Source organism: Canis lupus, chromosome 38, assembly GCF_011100685.1.
Source record: "Canis lupus familiaris isolate Mischka breed German Shepherd chromosome 38, alternate assembly UU_Cfam_GSD_1.0, whole genome shotgun sequence".
Taxonomy (NCBI): Eukaryota; Metazoa; Chordata; class Mammalia; order Carnivora; family Canidae; genus Canis; species Canis lupus.
Window position 1 is genome coordinate 14,745,715 of NC_049259.1, and position 19,304 is coordinate 14,765,018.

Sequence of the window (19,304 nt, forward strand, 5' to 3'; positions counted from 1 at the left end):
ATACAACATTAAGTTAATATAGTCAAAACTAGTTAGATCACTCTCTCTTTCAAAAACATTTTCCTTCATGCCCGTGTTCTTGTTATATGATTTGGTTTGTTCCCAGTTGAAAGTGGCTGCCAGTGTTGTCAATCCTACAAAAGCAATTATCAGATATACTAATATTCTTAGTTGTGATAACAGAATCTACTCCAGTAACTTTAAGGATAAAGGGTTTATTATGAGATTTGGGTGGCTCACAGAATCATCGCGAGGCCAAGGAAACAGACTTTAGGCTAAGTTCCAGGAATGACTCCCAGAATCACACTCCCAACTGGCCCACCCAGGAAGCTGATGCCTCTGCCAAAATAAGGAAGCTAGAGATTCAGTAAGCTGCTATTAACAGTTCTGCCACAGTCCACTCTGAAAAATGGAGGCATCACATCCATCAGTTTTCTCTACATAATTCAATTCCAAACTGAAGTCTTCCCCAGATGCACCTGATTTCTAGAAACCTGATTGAATGTTTGTTTCCAACAGAAAGGGAATCTACCTTGGAAATTAGGATTAACTGCAGGGAACTCTGTAAATGTAGAAATAGTATTCCAAAGTTCATCGGTAGCTGATGCCCTGTACCAAGAAATTCGTCACAATGATTAACTTTTTGCATTCTGAAACTCTTGGATGCTTTTTACTTTTTATTAAATATCCTGAAATAAAACATAAAAATCCCTAGATCTTCCTCTAAGCATCATGGCTGCTTCAAAGACAATGAGTTCAAATTTTTCTTGAGTTTCACTTGGACTTTATTCATTCTCTCTTGGAGCTGTGTTTATTTCCTGGTTTTGTATGAGTAGCAAAATAGATTTTGATGGAAATGTTTGAGTCAGACACTCCAATGTATATACTTTCACCTTTGAAAGTATAGAAAAATTTTCTCCTCACTTTGTGAATTGAGGGTATTTTAAGATGTTTAATTCTTGGAAAGAAGAAGGGGACAGAATAATTGTCTACAATGTGTACTGGAAATAGAATAGTCAATGTCCTTTAATTGTGTACACCTACAGCAAAAAGGGCAAAAAGATGTCAAATGCAACATGCTTACCAACACTGCTCTATATTCACTGGCACATAAGTATGATCCATAAGAATAATAAGATAAAGAAAAAAGAAAACAACGAAAAGACCATTTGCCTTAGTTTAGACAAACTACCTGATATTTAGGATGGATGCTAATTAAAGAAATAGACAAAATTCAGTCAAACTTGACAACTCTATAAAGCAGCATGGGTTTCCTTTAAACAAAAAGGGAGGCGGCTTGAAATTAATACTGGGCTTAGCTCATCTCCTCTCTCTTGTGTGAATTATCTAGTACAAATACAATGCATGTGAAGAGCTTCTAGGAGTCCATTATCACTTGCTATTGGAATCTCTGCATGTGCACTTAATGAAAACTTTCCAAATCATCTCATGAAACTCAATTTGCCTAAAATCCCTTTCTAGTGGAAGGTTTTCCTGGCCTTATTATATTACCTGGCCAAGACTTTGAAGTAGCCACAAACCTTCATGCTCAGTAACCTTAGTCTCCCTATCTAGGAACATAGCAGGCTCCTTTGCTTTTGTCTCTGGGACCAAGGTCTTTATACATCTACTCATCACTCATTCCAAATGTATTACCTGATTTCATTCATGTGGAGAAGAAAAAAAGACTGACAGCTTAAGGGTCAATATTTTATCAGGAACTAACACAGCCAAGTCTTAAAAAATGATGGCCCAGAGTATTATCCAATGAATAAAAGGGTTTTAATATGGGTTCAGGAGAAAAATGGATACATATACAAATACATCTTTCCATTTACATGTGAAGCTGAATTTGTAGGTAAAAGAACACATGTAATGCAATTGCCTTTTCAAAAAGTCTTAAGCCATGTCTTTTTAAGAATAAATAATTTATAAAGGAACAAATTGCCATTTCTCTATTTCTGCCTCCCATTGTCACAGACTCCATTCAAATCATTACTACATAGCTTATAATTAGGCAAAAGCCTCCTGATGAGATTCTAAGTTTCCAGGCTCTCCATATCACCTCCAGAGTCATCTTTCAAAAATAAATGCTATGTTTGATTACTTCTCAAAATTCTACAAAGGTTCCCAGTGACTCAACAGATAAAGCCCAGCTTTCTTATGACAGAAAGTTCTTTGATCAATATAATTCACAGCCTGTTCAGCCCCTATTCAGCCATAGGTCTTAAGAGTTTTATACTCCAAAGACTCAGCCCTGACCAGGTTTGGAATAAATCCTGCATGACCCAGTTATACCTTTTGTGGAGGATTAGACCTTTATGAACTAGTCTTGTTGCCTTAAGATTGGCAACTGGTATATCCTAGTTTAACTTCCAACATGCACAAGCCCACAAGATTCAGCTTTCTCACTGACCTTCCAATATTTAATTTCCTAGTTTACTGCCCACTTCTATCACCAGGACTCCAGCCTTATCAAAAAGGTCAACTTACTTGGATATATTCATAGAACCCCATAACTACAGAGCAAAAGCCACTTAACTGGATTTTCACTAGTGGCTTGAAATCTGACCCATCTTAGTCACCTACACGGAGGGCGCTTTGTTATCACCACCACCTTGAGATTCTTGTTGTCGTGTTCTGTTCAATAGGCTAGATTCTTTAGCACATCACTACCAACCCAGACAGTAGCAAATGAGCCTTCTGAAGTCAACACTATGGGTTTATTTCCTGAATCTTAGCCCTACCTGTTCCAGGATTACTCCATCTTTACTAGTTTGTACTTAAGAAGTCCCAACAAGCTTTTGGCACATTCCATACAAGTTATGGCTCTACAATCCCACCCTGGATTCTTTTTTTTTTTTTTTTTTAATTTTCTTTACAGCCATGGATTCTTGAATGCAACACAATGCTCTTTCTACATCAGTCCTGGCCCATGTTATTTGCTTTTCTCAGGTTTTCCTTACCTTTTCCCAATCAACTAACTCTTACCAATCTTTCAAATGCCATGCTTATGAAGTCTTCATTAAAACCCTAAAACTTGCTCCCACTTGGCATATGCCTTGATTACAGAACTTCTCAGATTGCACTATAATTTTTTTTGTTCTCACATATGTTTACCCCAAAAAAGACTGAGACCTCCTTAAGGACTAGCTTAGCCCTTAACAGCTTCTTCCTCACTCACAGCTGAGACCATATGTGCCCTATAAAAATGTCCCTGGGGCTACTCCAACATTTCATGGAGTATGTCCAGGATCCACTCCCACTCTTTTGTCCAAATCGCATTTTAGTCTAGTACTCACTTGCCTCATATCCAAATGCCTTATTCTTGGATAAATGGTGGGTTCTGCCCCTATGTCTTGCCCTTTTAGGTTGAGCCCTTACCCTGTATTCCTGGCTTTTGATTTTGGTTCCATCTTTGGATCTACTGGAGCAACTTGCTCTTACATCCACTGGCCAGAAGCACTCCAGTCTGTGCCCAGCCTGGCCTCTGGGGACCCTAACATAGGTCCTGGTTTGTACAGGCAGAGTTTGGAGAAAATAAATAAACATATTTGAGATTTGTGAAGCTTTTCCTAATGAAAGAGAACAAGACTTCCCCTTCATAAGGAAGAGTTACTGATTTATGTCTTAAAAAGTAGGATGATAAGATATCTGCTCTGCAGCCCATGATTTCAAGCCAAGCCATGGGCTTTAGAGGTTGCACAGATGAATTAATTACAATTTTACATGGGGTAAAAATGAAGACCATTTCAGGTATTAATTTATTCAGCAAAAAAGACATATGAGTAGTAATGAAAATACTGTAATCATCACTTCATCTCTCATACTTCCCGCTCCTTCATATTGATCTTTCTACATTCCTCAAATGTGTCATGGTTTTCTCACACTATTTGCCCTACTGTAAATACCTCAAACAGTCTGGCTTATACTGGATCCCCTCTCCCCCTGAACATATCATTTTCACCTTTGAAATTTCAGGTAAACACTATTTTTTCTTGGAATACCTTTCTGACTTCCTTATTGTACATGGTACTTCTCTCATTAAAGACATTTCTTCTTTATTTGTTTGCAACTCCTACTAGACTTTAAACACAGTTAGGACAGGGATTGTGAGTACAGATACCAGAGTATCTGGTACAGGGTGTGACATTTAGTTCATGTTCAATAAATATTTGTTGAGTGAATGAATGGACAACAATCATTGCTATCTCTTAAGTATGATGTGGCTGGTCACAGGAGGAATGACAGCATGTGTGCAGATGGAGCTCAAGAGACTGGATGTGTTTACTTTTGAGAAGGAACAATGGGAAAGTGGGAGAGAACAAAGACTATTGATCCAGTGAGACACTGAGCAGAGACTGTGATGTCCAGAAGAAATTGTTGGTATCAAAAGATAAAGCTGAGATCACAAAACATACTGGTAGATGAGAACACAGTAATAAAGAACCTTTGATTAGTCAATGTTTACTATCAAGGGTCAGGTAGTGAACTTCAGAGGTATCTTTGGGAAAGCAACTAGTGCATAGTCACAAAAATGGAAAGTCAGTTCAACATTTCAACTTTCCCATTAGCCACAGGTGTGATACAGAAAGCGTGGGGGAATTGCACAATTCAGCAATGTCTGTGTGTAATCATGCGAGGGGGAAAGACAAATATCCAGTTGTAAGAATCATGCCACAAAATAATGACTGGATGTCAAGAGCAAGTTAGAAGTCCAGTTATTAGTGTTATATAGAGCCAGCAGTATGGAAACTCATCTTCCAGCATTTTCTCTTTCCTTGGTCAGTATATAATAGACACAGAAGCCTTTAACATGTAAATCGACTCTATTACTTTCCCAGCTAAATGCCTTTAATGGCTTCCCATTACACCTAAAACAAAGTCCAAAACTTACCGTGGCTACAATAACCCTACTTGATCTGGCTACTGCCTGCTTCTCTAACTTTATCCTGTAATACACTTTTTTCCCCACAATCTCAGCTCCAGTTTTTCTATCTTCTTCCACACCTCAGACACATCAAGTTTGTCCCAGCCTCAGGGCCTTTTAGATATGCTGTTTTCTCTACCTAAATAATACATTCCGGGATCCCTGGGTGGCACTGCGGTTTAGCACCTGCCTTTGGCCCAGGGCGCGATCCTGGAGACCCGGGATCGAATCCCACGTCAGGCTCCCGGTGCATGGAGCCTGCTTCTCCCTCTGCCTGTGTCTCTGCCTCTCTCTCTCTCTCTCTCTCTCTCTCTGTGTGACTATCATAAATAAATAAAAAAAAAAAGAAGATAAATAATACATTCCTTCAGATATTTAGATGACTTCAAGTCTAGTCTTAGGCAAATGTCATCTTATCAGAGAAAGCCCAGCTAAACTAAATATCACGGCACTACCTACTTTACTACTTTACTTTTTATTCACTACTGTGCTTAATTTTTATGGTCCTTAGCATCTCCTAACATCACACTATATATTTATTTTATATCTATTCTCCCAGAGGAACATACGCCAGTGAAGGCACAGGCCTTGTCTGTCTAGATGATTACTCTATCTTCAGTGCGTTGTGCACTGAAGGTACTCAATAAGTATTTATTAAACAAGAATATTAGTTTTCCTACTTCTTTCTTTGCTGGTTTGGTGGTTTTCCTTTTCTTCTGTTGCTGCATCTAGAATAGGATAATCATAACAATTTAAAAAAATGTTTTTCAACCTTCAAAGAGATTCTAGGGGATAATAGCATCCAAACTGTTGCACAAATCTATCTCAAAATCTGTAAGATCAAAAAAAAAAAAAAAAGCACAAATAATCTCACACGTGGGCCATACTTTCAACCATAATAGGAGACAACAAAAACCATGAATTTGAAATCCCTATAAATATAAAAATAAACATGAAATTCCAACTGACCTTCTACCAGAGCTCCCATCATAGCTGCCAGCCTCTTGGTCCAAACACTGTCAGCAAGGGTTTTAGAGACCTTGTGGAAAAGAAGAGAGGAAATGGTTGGGGACAAAGGTAGAATACAGGGGGAAAAATAATTATTCTAGGAATACCTATCACTATGCATTAAACTACAGGTCTAGACTTGGCAACTGATAGCACCAACTGTAGGGAGGCATCCTGAAAGTTTACAAGACCCAGAGGTGGGAGCCCTGCAGGTGCACTGATCCTAGGGCATACGGACACAAAGACAGAGAGACTCGCTACCTTTGTACAAGTGGCAGTAAGAGGAAAAGAAGGAAGTAAGAGGAAAATCTAGGATCCTATAAAACAAAAACAAGTCACAAAACATGCCAACCCCTACCCATTCCTACCATCAACAATAAAAATTAGGCTTCACTGTTCTAAGAGAAATGTTGCTACTAAACTAGAACTTCTATCTACAATATTATTTTTTAAAATATTTTTTTTATTTATTCATGAGAGACACAGAGAAAGAGTGGCAGAGACACAGGAAGACAGAGAAGCAGGCTCCATGCAGGGAGCCTGATGTGGGACTCGATCCCAGGTCTCCAGGATCACACCGGAGCTGAAGGCAGCACTAAACCGCTGGGCCACCAGGGCTGCCCTACAATATTATTATAATTAGGAAAAGGCAGTCAAACACCATGTGAACCTACTTTTTGAAAAAAGTAGACGTTTAGAATCAAATTTATTTTGCTGAGTGAAAATTTCTGAAACAATTATGAATTATTGTAATACAGCACTCCAAACTGAATTGAATAAGTGAAAACAAGCAATTAAGGACTTAAAAATTGGACATTTAAAAACTAATGTCAAGTGATGCAGAGCATTTTCTCATATGCATGTTGGCCATGTCTATGTCTTCCTCTGTGAGATTTCTCTTCATGTCTTTTGCCCATTTCATGATTGGATTGTTTGTTTCTTTGGTGTTGAGTTTAATAAGTTCTTTATAGATCTTGGAAACTAGCCCTTTATCTGATATGTCATTTGCAAATATCTCCTCCCATTCTGTAGGTTGTCTTTTAGTTTTGTTGACTGTATCCTTTGCTGTGCAAAAGCTTCTTATCTTGATGAAGTCCCAATAGTTCATTTTTGCTTTTGTTTCTTTTGCCTTCGTGGATGTATCTTGCAAGAAGTTACTGTGGCCAAGTTCAAAAAGGGTGTTGCCTGTGTTCTTCTCTAGGATTTTGATGGAATCTTGTCTCACATTTAGATCTTTCATCCATTTTGAGTTTATCTTTGTGTCTGGTGAAAGAGAGCGGTCTAGTTTCATTCTTCTGCATGTGGATGACCAATTTTCCCAGCACCATTTATTGAAGAGACTGTCTTTCTTCCAATGGATAGTCTTTCCTCCTTTATCGAATATTAGTTCACCATAAAGTTCAGGGTCCACTTCTGGGTTCTCTATTCTGTTCCACTGATCTATGTGTCTGCACCACTTGCCATCAGGGAAATACAAATCAAAACCACGATGAGATACCACCTCACACCGGTGAGAATGGGGAAAATTAACAAGGCAGGAAACAACAAATGTTGGAGAGGATGCGGAGAAAAGGGAACCCTCTTACACTGTTGGTGGAAATGTGAACTGGTGCAGCCACTCTGGAAAACTGTGTGGAGGTTCCTCAAAGAGGTAAAAATAGACCTGCCCTACGACCCAGCAATTGCACTATTGGGGATTTTCCCCAAAGATACAAATGCAATGAAACGCCGGGACACCTGCACCCCGATGTTTCTAGCAGCAATGGCCACGATAGCCAAACTGTGGAAGGAGCCTCGGTGTCCAACGAAAGATGAATGGATAAAGAAGATGTGGTTTATGTATACAATGGAATATTACTCAGCTATTAGAAATGACAAATACCCACCATTTGCTTCAACGTGGATGGAACTGGAGGGTATGATGCTGAGTGAAATAAGTCAATCGGAGAAGGACAAACATTATATGGTCTCATTCATTTGGGGAATATAAATAATAGTGAAAGGGAATATAAGGGAAGGGAGAAGAAATGTGTGGGAAATATTAGAAAGGGAGACAGAACGTAAAGACTGCTAACTCTAGGAAACAAACTAGGGGTGGTAGAAGGGGAGGAGGGCGGGGGGTGGGAGTGAATGGGTGACGGGCACTGGGGGTTATTCTGTATGTTAGTAAATTGAACACCAATAAAAAATAAATTAAAAAAATGCACAATGGACTTAAGACCTCAAAAAAAAAAAAAACTAATGTCAACATGGACAACAATATTAGGGAAAATGAAATGTCAATTGACTGACACCTTAAAAGATATTAAGGTAAAAGATAAAACCATATCAGAAATTTAGAATAATTTTTTAAGGTACCAAAGAAGATCTAAATGAAATTTGAATGAAAACATAGCAAAGAGCACTGAAGAAAACCAAAGCAAAAACAATAGAATGAAAATTAAATTAAGTAAAAATAAAAATAACTCAGTTTAAAAGCACTGAAATGAAAGAGAACAAAGATTAAACACATATGTAACAAAACCATGGAACACAGCTAACAATTAATGCAATAATATCAGGAAATATCCAACAAGTAAGAGAGAATCTAACCCTATGTATTGAAAAGTTTAACCACAAGAATATAAGGAAAAATGACCCAGAATGATCAATTTTGAGATAGTATAACTATATAGTAAAACTATATAACTTTAAATTAAAAGAAACATTCTCAGGACCTTCAGGCAAAAGGAACAAATTACAAGGGCAATAAAATTAGAGTAGCATAAAGCTTCTCTAAGGCAACATCAGAGCATAATAATAGTGACACAGCATTTTTAAGAAATTCAAGAAAATATGAAACAAAGATGTTTTTATGTACAATAGAACTCTTCTAGTTTCACAGAGATAGAAAAATCGTTTTAGGGATCCCTGGGTGGCGCAGCGGTTTAGCGCCTGCCTTTGCCCCAGGGCGCGATCCTGGAGACCCTGGATTGAATCCCACGTCGGGATCCCGGTGCATGGAGCCTGCTTCTCCCTCTGCCTATGTCTCTGCCTCTCTCTCTCTCTCTCTCTCTGTGTGACTATCATAAATAAATAAAAGTTAAAAAAAATCGTTTTAAATATATAAAAGCTAAGGTAACATTGCATTGAAAAACTCTTTCTGAGAAATCTGTAAGAGAAGGGACTTCTCTAACCAAAAGATGACTGGAGAGACTTTGGCAAAAGGACCGAAAGTGAACATTTAATATGTATAACTGCAGATCTAGAATGAAAACAAGGATGAGTCTATGAGTCCAAAAATAGTATGAAACTGTTATATGTTCCAATAAAGTAGATAGTAGAATATGATAATTGATTTTTCCATAAGTACTAAGTGGGAGTTAAAAGATTAAAATTAAAACTTATAAACCAGGGGATCTCTGGGTGGCCCAGCGGTTTAGTACCTGCCTTCAGCCCAGGATATGATCCTGGGGTCCCGGGATCGAGTCCCACATCAGGCTCCCTGCATGGAGCCTGCTTCTCCCTCTGCCTATGTCTCTGCCTCTCTCTCTCTCTCTCTCTCTGTGTGTGTGTGACTATCATAAATAAATAAAAAATTAAAAAAAAAAAAACTTATAAACCAGAATGAAAATGATAAAAGGGGGATTAAAGGCACTGTAAAAGATATGGATACTAAGTGAACCATTTGGGCAACAAAACAAAAATCCTATTTATTTATTTATTTTTGCTTTTTAAAAATTTCAACTTTATTGTGGTAAAATTGATATATAAAATTATGAGATATTTAAAGTGTACATCATGGTGATCTGATATACCTATACATTGTGAGGGTATCCTCTCATCTAGTTAATTTTATATTAACCTCATATTTTTTTTTTAGCAAGAGCATTTAAGATCTAATCTCTTAGTAAATTTCAATTTATGATTGTAATCAACTATTATCAACTTGTTTTACATTAGCTCCTTAGACCTCATTCATCTTATGGCTGAAAGTTTGTATGTTCAGTTTCTCTGCCCATTTTTAAGTAGGATTTTTTCTTTTTTTTTTTTTTTTTTTTGCTGTTGAATTGCATATATTTTCTCCCATTACAAAGGTTGTCTTTTAATTTTGGGGCACCAGACATGTGAACCCTTCTTTTAAAAATTTCCAAGAGATGTGCCTCATAAAAGAAACAGTGTATAGTATATATTAAATTAAAGCAAAATTATATAATAGGAGTCAAGACCAAATAATATCAGTAAAATCAATAAATGTGGGGATCTCTGGGTGGCTCAGCAGTTTAGAGCCTGCCTTTGGCCCAGGGCGTGGTCCTGGAGTCCCGGGATCAAGTCCCACATCAGGCTCCCTGCGTGGAGCCTGCTTCTCCCTCTACCTGTGTCTCTGCCTCTCTCTCTCTCTCTCTGCGTCTCTCATGAATAAAGAAAATTAAAAAATAAAATAAAATAAAATCAATAAATGTGAAAAAGATTAAGTCACTTACTAAAAGAAACAGTGTATTTTTTCTTTTTTAAAAGATTTTATTTATTTATTCATGAGAGACATAGAAAGAGAGGAAGAGAGGCAGCGATATAGGAAGAAGGAGAAGCAGGCTCCATGCAGGGAGCCTGATGAGGGACTGGATCCCAGGACCCTGGGATCATGACCTGAGCCAAAGGCAGATGCTCAACCACTGAGCCACCCAGGCATCCCAGAAAAAATGTTTTCAATTCGACTTAGTAAGTAAAGCTGAATTCTATGATAGATAAAAGTGATACTTAAAGTGACTCCAAAAGGCAAAGCAATGAGCAAATTACCAAAGATGCAAGTATGGATAGAAAGAAACACACAAATCATAGGAGATTTTAATATATATATCACTCCCAAGACATGACAAGCCAGGTGAACACAAAATAAGAAACTTAACCAACATAATAAGGTAAATTTTACTGCTACATAATGAATATATCTTCTTCTATACCTCAGTATACAAATATCCCTCAGTAATACAAATATCCCTCTTCTCAATGGCAGAATATTTACAAAAATTGAACATATATTAGGATCACAAAGAAAAATCTATAAATTCACAAAATGAAATACCACTAATAATACTCTAACTATAATGAAATAAAAAATAGAAACAAATTCAAAATCAAAGGACCTTCACCTTGAAATTTATTATTTATTACTATTTATTATTATTTATTATTATAAATTTATTATTATATATTATTACATATTATTATATTATTATTATTATTTATTATAAGTTTATTATTATTATTAGGAAAGACTTTGGAGTAGAAGGGGAAATGTAAACGGATTACAAAGTTTCTGAAAAACGAGGATAAAATTACAACATATCAGAATCTATAGGATATAATTTAAAAAGTGATGGGAGAAAAATATATCATCTTAAACATTTATAACTACAGAATAAAAGAATGAAAATAATGAAATAAACTCTTAACCTAAAAGTTGCCAAAATAGTAAACAAAGAAAGTTCAAGAAGGAAATAATGATAAAGCAGAAATTAAAGATAAAAAGAAGTGAGAAAAATAGATTCAGTTAATTAAAATCCTGGTTCTTTGGGATTCAACAAAATACAGAAATCAGTAGCTAAATGGATTGAGGTAAAAGGGGAGAGAGCACAAAAATGTAAGAAATTCCATTGGGAAAAAAATATTGCCAAGAGGAAAGTTTAAAGGTCATGGCAAACTTTTTCACATCTCTCTGAAAATAAATTTGAAAACCTAGATAAAATGGATAATTTCTTAAGAAAATACAGTTTATGAAAATTATCTCCAGGACACAAGGTAAGCTTAGTATGATCGATATCCAGAGAAGAAATAGAGAAAATTATCAAAACTGACTCCACAAAAATGTAACAGGACCAGATGGTTTCTTAAGAAAATTCTACCATACATTTAGAGAACAGTATTGGGAGCAAGAATCTTCCAATGATTCTAAGCTTCCCTGAACATTCTTGCTAAGTATGCCAAGGATGCAAGAACCAAGACCCTGACCATTCCTTACTTGAGCCATTTCTCCGGATATTGTTTCCAGGCCAGCTTTGATGAATCAAGTAACTCTTCCAGTGAAAGAGTAGATTGGTTTTTGCTTGCTATAGAAGCAGGGGTTCTCCCAAGCTCAGTGCTCCTCTCCTGTAAGGCAACCTACTATGACTGTAGCCAATCATCTAATAAGCCCACCAGCATTGCCTCTGTGGGATTTACAATGGATTGATGGGAAAATGGAGCTCTGGCTGTTGTTTTTGCCAATAAAGTTCTTTGTCTCTGATCTAAGAATTTCATGTCCTCTACCAACATCCATGAGACAGGAACAAGCTAACTTGTTAGCTTATAAATAGGGAAAAATTACAGACCTATACAGTTGCTGACAAGGAGATAGTCCCAATACTACATAAAATATCTCAGATCATGAAAAATGAAAGAGAACCTCTAAATTATTTTTATAAAAAAGTAACATCAATACCTATGTAATAATTATAGCACAAAAATGAAAATTACAGACCAATACATTTATTAATACCAATACAAAAATAACACATGAAATTTTACCAAGACTTCCAAACCACGTTAAGAAAATAATGCAACATGACCAATTGATGGGATTTATATCAGAAGTGTAAGAATTATCCAATGTTAGGAAATCTAGTTATGTAATCTACTACATTAATAAATTTAAAGAGAAAATAATATAATTATCTACATAAACACTGATAAAACTTTTAATAACATTCAATATCCATTCCTAATTAAGCCTACTAAAGGCTACTTCCTTAATATGAAAGGATATAGATGCCTCTTTCCTAAACCCAGCATATTGCTTAAAAGAGAGTGTGGGGTGGGGGGAGAAACTATAATTATTATTATTAAGGAGAGAAATAGGCAAGGATACCCACCATCTCTACTACTATTTAACAGTGGAACTAGAAGTATTAACCAATGCAATTAAATAAGGAAAAATAACTAGAGTCATAATACTTAGAGAAAAATTACTTGAAGATAACAGACTATAGCTAGAAAATGTAGAAAACAAATAATAAAACTAAATAAAACAAAAGAATTCAGTTACATAGTAAAATATAAAATAAACACAAAAACAGTAAAAGCCTTATTGTACATGAATAACAATCAGATAGGAGATATAATGGAGGAGAAAATTCCTCTTGCAGCATTTTCATTAAAATGAATAGAACAGTCAGGAATTAACTTACAAGAAATGTGCAAAACTAACAAGAAGAAAACTATAAAACACTACTGGAAAACTAAAAGTAGACGTGAACAAATAGAAGGATCTCCCTTGTTCTTAAATAGTATATCTCAACACTATCAATTGCATTAGTTATCTCAAAGTTAATTCATAAATTAAATATAATCCCAACAAAATGCCAACAAATTTTTTCCTTGAACTAGGAAATAGATGATTTAGGTGATATTAAAATTCATTTTACTATATATGAGAATAGCCAGGAAAACATTAAAAAGGAAGAGAGATGAGGGAGAAAGAGCTGTACTAATCCTTAGAACATACCACAAAGACTCTTTAACAGCACTGTCCAATATGGCAGTCATTAGCCACATATAACTAAATGGACATTTTCTATATCCACACTGTCCAATGTGGTAGCCACTAGCCACATGGGGCTAAATGAACTTAAAATATAGCTAATTCAACTAAAGAGATGGATTTTTAATATATCTAATTATGCCAAATTTAAATAGCCAAATGTGGCTAATGACTACTGTATTAAATAAAGATAGCTTTATAATTAAGTAAGAATGGTACTGGTGCATGTATAAATAGACCAATTAAGTGTAATATCATGTCTAGAAATAGATTCCCTTACACATAATATGAATATATATATGAAAATTTGCTATGTGAAAGCCATTATCTTAAATCAATGGGAAAAAGAACTTTGTAAAAAATGATGCTGAAATAACGGGATAGTCATTTAGTAAAGGAAAAACTAGATTTATTCCTTATGCTATAATCAAGATAAACTCCAAATGTATCAGTGATCTAAACGTAATAAATGAGACCATACAAGTACTAGAAGGAAACGTGGGCGAATTCCTCTTTATTAATCAGAGGATTGAGGAAGACTTTCTATTTTTCAAAATTCAGATGCAATAAAACATTGGTAAATTTGACTATATCAAAACTAAAAAACTTTTGAATGGTAAATCAAAATATCATCATAACCTAATCAAAGACAAATGACAGAAAAAAATCAGAAAACAATATTATTTGCAACAAATATCAGATTAAAATATTAATATCACTCATATGTGAAAAGCTTTGAAAATTGAGGAAGAGGATTTTATAAATGCTACAGGAAACAAGCACAACTATAAAAATATAATTGACCAAAATGTAATTGGCCTTTAAATACATAAATGATATTTCATTTTACTTATAGGGAGAGCAATCCACATTAAACCTTACTGAGATAACTGTTTTCATCCATTGTACTGACAAAACCTCAAAAGATTGCAATACATAGTTGACAAGACCTGCTCACATATTGCTGATGGAAAGGTAAAATGTCACAACTCTTGGGGTGTGGGGAGAATTTGGCAGTATTTAACAAAGTTCCATATATAGTTGTTTTTTAATTCAGCCATTTTACTTTCTGGAATTTACACTGAATGACGTGAAAATATATGCAAGAGGTTATTTATTGCTTTGTTATTTATGATTGCAAAATATTGGAAACTACTTAAATGTTCAAACTTAGGATATTGGTTAAATATACCATGTCACATGCACACAGTGTAGCAATTTATTTATTTTTTCTTATTTTTATTTAAGTTCAATTGACAAATAGTATATTATTAGTTTCAGAGGTAGAGTTCAGTGATTAATCAGTTGCATACAACGCCCAGTGCTCATTATATCAAATGCCCTCCTTTACCCATCACTCAACTACCCTATCCCCCCACCCACCTGCCCTCCAGCAACTCTGTTTCCCACAGTCAAGAGTCTCTTTGTCTCCCTTTCTCGTTTTGTCTTATTTTCTTTTCCCTCCCTTCCCTTATGATCCTCTGCTTTGTTTTTTAACATTCCACATATGAAAAAAAATTCCACATATGAGTGAAATCATATGATAATTGTCTTTCTCTGACTGACTTATTTTTCTTAGTATAATACCCTCTAGTTCCATACACGTCATTAGAAATATTAAGATTTCATTTTTTGATGGCTGAGCAATATTCCATTATATATATATATATATATTAGCTGTATTAAATATGTATATATAAATGACATCTCGTATATCTATATATTATATATCTATATCTATATCTATATCTAACATCTTCTTTATCCATTCATCTGTAGACAGATATCTGGGCTTTTTCCATATTTTGGCTATTTTGGACATTGCTGATATAAACAATGGTGCAGCTGCCCCTTCAGATCACTATATTTGTATCCTTTGGGTAAATAATTCGAAGTGAATTGTTGGGTCATAAGGTAGTATTATCTTTAACTTTTTGAGGAACCTCCATACTGTTTTCCAGAGTGGCTGCACCAGCTTGCATTCCTACCAGCAGTGTAAGAGGGTCCCCCTTTCTCCAAATCCTCACCAACATGCGTCCTTTCCTGACTTATTAATTTTAGCCATTCTGACTGGTGTGAGTGGTATCTCACTCTGGTTTTGATTTATATTTCCCTGATGTTGAGTGATGTTGAGCATTTTTTCATGTGTCTGTTGGCCATTTGTATGTCTTCTTTGGAGAAATGTCTGTTCATGTCTTCTGGCCATTTCTTGATTGGATTATTTGGTTTTTGGATGTTGAGTTTCATATGTTCTTTATAGATTTGGATACTAGCCCCTTATCTAATAAGACATTTGCAAATATCTTCTCCCATTCAGTAAGTTGTCTTTCAGTTCTGTCGACTGTTTTCTTTGCTGTGCAAAAGCTTTTTATCATAATGAAGTCCCAATAGTTCATTTTTGCTTTTGTTTCCCTTGTCTTTGAAGACATGTCTAGCAAGAAGTTGTTGTGGCTGAGGTCACAGAGGTTTCTGCCTGTGTTCTCCTTTAGGATTTTGATGGATTCCTGTTTCACATTAGGTTTTTCATCCATTTTGAGTTTATTTTTCTGTTTGGTGTAAAATGATCTAGCTTCATTCCTCTGCATGTGGCTGTCCAATTTTCCCATAATTTGTTGAAGAGATTGCTTTTTTTCCATTGGATATTCTTCCCTGCTTAGTTGACCACAGAATTGAGGGTTCATTTCTGGGTTCTCTATTCTGTTCCATTGATCTATGTGTCGGTTTTTGTGTCAGTACCGTACTGTCTTGATGATTACAGCTTTGTAATATAGCTTGAAATCCAGAATTGTGATGCTATCATCTTTGGTTTTCTCTTTCGACATTCCTTTAGCGATTTGGGATCTTTTCTGGTCCCATACAAATTTTAGGTTATTTGTTCCAGCTCTATGAAAAATGTTGATGATATTTTGATAGGGATTTCATTGAATGTATAGATTTCCCTGGATAGCATAGATATTTTAATAATATTTGATCTTCTGCCTTGCTGAGTCTTGGGCTGAGAGGAGATATGGAAGTTTGCCACCATTCCCCCTGTTATCTGCTCTCCTATTTTTGGTTTCAAGTGAAGGAAGAAATGCTGCCTCTAATTTCTCTCCAGCCCATCATAACCTGCTATCTTGGGGCAGCTTTTGATGTACGACATGCCACCCTTCTCAACTTGGTCTCCTCCAACATCGCTGTCTTTGTGTGGAGCCCTTCCCACAATCCTGACTCTGGTCATTTGTGCCTTGCTCTTGTCATCTGTACAATACTTATACTCACTGTGAGTTGGGAGTAGCTAATTTTAAGCATGTTCAGTGGCAGCCCCCTGCCAGTTTCAGTGTCACTGTTAAAGTTTATCCAAAAGAAACTTCACTGGTGGTTTTCTTGAGGGGTAAAGGTCTTTTACCAAAGCTAACCCTTCCCTACATGTAGTAGAATGTGCTGTTCTATATCTACTCCTCAATAACGCATGTTCTCTGCTCATAAAAAAAAAATTGATCTTTTAATCCATGAGCACAGAATGTTTTTCCACATCTTTGTGTCTTCTTCAATTTATTTCATAAATGTTCTATAGTTTTCAGAGTACAGATCCTTTATCTCTTTGGTCAGGTTTATTCCTAGGTATCTTACAGTTTTGGGTGCAATTATAAATGGGAGGGATTCCTTAATTTCTCTTTCCTCTGTCTCATTGTTAGTGTATAGAAATGCAATTGACTTCTGTGCATTGATTTTATATCCTGTCACTTTGCTGAATTCCTGTATGAGTTCTAACAACTTGGAGGTAGAGACTTTTGGGTTTTCAACATACAGTATCATGTCATCTATGAAGAAAGCTTAACTTTAAAAAATATTTTATTTATTTCTTCATGAGAGACAGAGAAAGAGCAAGAGCGAGAGAGAGAGAGAGAGAGAGAGGCAGAGACACAGGTTGAGGGAGAAGCAGGCTCCATGCAGGGAGTCTGTGTGGAACTCTATCCCGGATCTCCAGGATCAGGCTCTGGGCTGAAGGCAGCGCTAAACCGCTGAGCCACCTGGCTGCCCTAACTTCTCCTTTGCCAATCTGGATGCCTTTTATGTCTTATCATTGTCTGATGTTGAGGTTAGGACTTCTAGTACTGTGTTGAACAACAGTGGTGAGAGTGGACTGGACATCCCTGTCATGTTCCTGACCTTAGTGGAAAAGCTCTGTTTTTCGTTAACAATGATATTTGCTGTGGGCTTTTCATATATAGCTTTTACAATATTTATATATGTTCCCTCTATCCCTACACTGTGGAGAGGCTTAATCAAGTAAGGATGCTGTATTTTGTCAAATGCTTTCTCTGTACCTATTGAGAGGATCATTTGGTTCTTGTCCTTCCTTTTATTAATGTGGTGTATCACACTGATTTGCAGATGCTGAACTACCCTTGCAGCCCAGGAATAAATCCCACTTGGCCATGGTGAATAACCCTCTGAATGTACTGATGGATCCTACTGGCTAATACGGTGAGAACTTTTGCACCATGTTCATCAGGGATATTGGTCTGTAATTATCCTTTTTGATAGGGTCTTTGTCTGGTTTGGGGATCAAGGTCTTTGTCTGGTTTGGGGATCAAGCCTCATAGAATGAGTGGAAGTTTTCCTTCCATTTCCATTGTTTGAAACAACTTCCAGAGAATAGGTATTAATTCTTCTTTAAATGTTTGGTAGATTTCCCCTGGGAGGAAGATTTCCATCTGGTCCTGGACTCTTGTTTGTTGGGAGATATTTTCTTATTCCTTCAATTTATTTGCTAGCTATTGGTCTGTTCAGGTTTTCTATTTCTTTCTTTCTGTAGTTTATATGTTTCTACGAAAGCATCCACAGTGGGTGTATGTTCTTAAAAGACTCAAGACATAAGAATATAACATACAATATAGATAGTAACCAAGTTGACTTCAGCACTATGTGACAAAGAGTGGAATAGGTAACTACTTAGAACTAAGAAAGCAGACTTCAACCCATTCCCCTGGCAGGCCCAGCCAGGGGAGAAAGATGAAGAATGAAATTCAGAAGGAGAAATGACAATTCATTCTTCCCTTTGATACATATTCATTACCACAGGAAGGTGCTTATTTTTAAACATGTCTAGAAAATATATCCTTAAATTATTAATAAGTGACTCTTTCAAGATTCCCAGATACTCAGTTGTCTACATGCAAATGAACTTGTAAATTATTTTAATTAATAACTCTTCATTCAAAAATATTTATTAAATACCTAAGAGGTGCCAAATACTACTACTCTGTGCACTAGGGACATAAGCTGGAAAAAATAAAAGGCAAAGAAAAAAATCTGTCTTCAGGAGCTTCCATGCCAGTAAGGAATAATAAAACTGAAGGATATATTTAAGTCTGTGTGTGAGTGTATCATTTTTTTAAGATTTCATTGTTAAATAACCTCTTCACACAGAGTTTGTGGTACTCAAACTCACAACCCTGAGATCGAGAGTTGCATGCTCTACTGACTGAGCCAGCCAGGTACCCAGACATATCTAAGTACAAAATATTGTGTCGTGGTGGTTGTAAAGAGTGTGGAGAAAACTGAAGCATGAAGATAATACGAAAGGTTGAGGCAGCTGCAATTTTAATTAAGGTTTTCAGTAAAGTCTCTCACTAAGAAGGTATTTGAGAAAAGACTTGAAGGATGTGAGGGATGAGCCACAGAGACAGCTGAATAAAAGTGTTGGGGAAAGGAAGGAGGAAGTGTATGGTGTAAGAGAATGGTCCAGTTTCATTCTTCTGCATGTGGATGTCCAACGGCAAAGAAACAAACAATCCAATCATGAAATGGGCAAAAGAGATGAAC

General features: G+C 36.1%; 1 long non-coding RNA gene across 3 annotated transcripts in view; it reads right to left on the reverse strand.

Annotated features, from left to right (window-relative positions):
• Window positions 1-19,304, reverse strand: part of LOC111094521 — a 306,613-nt gene that overhangs the window by 250,508 nt on the left and 36,801 nt on the right. For 2 of the 3 annotated variants that reach the window (XR_005385708.1, XR_005385709.1), the window contains exon 4: window positions 5,900-5,969. This is a non-coding gene — a long non-coding RNA (uncharacterized LOC111094521). Of the gene's footprint in view, window positions 1-5,610; window positions 5,659-5,899; window positions 5,970-19,304 lie in introns of all 3 variants that reach the window. The other variant, XR_005385707.1, reaches the window with a different exon arrangement.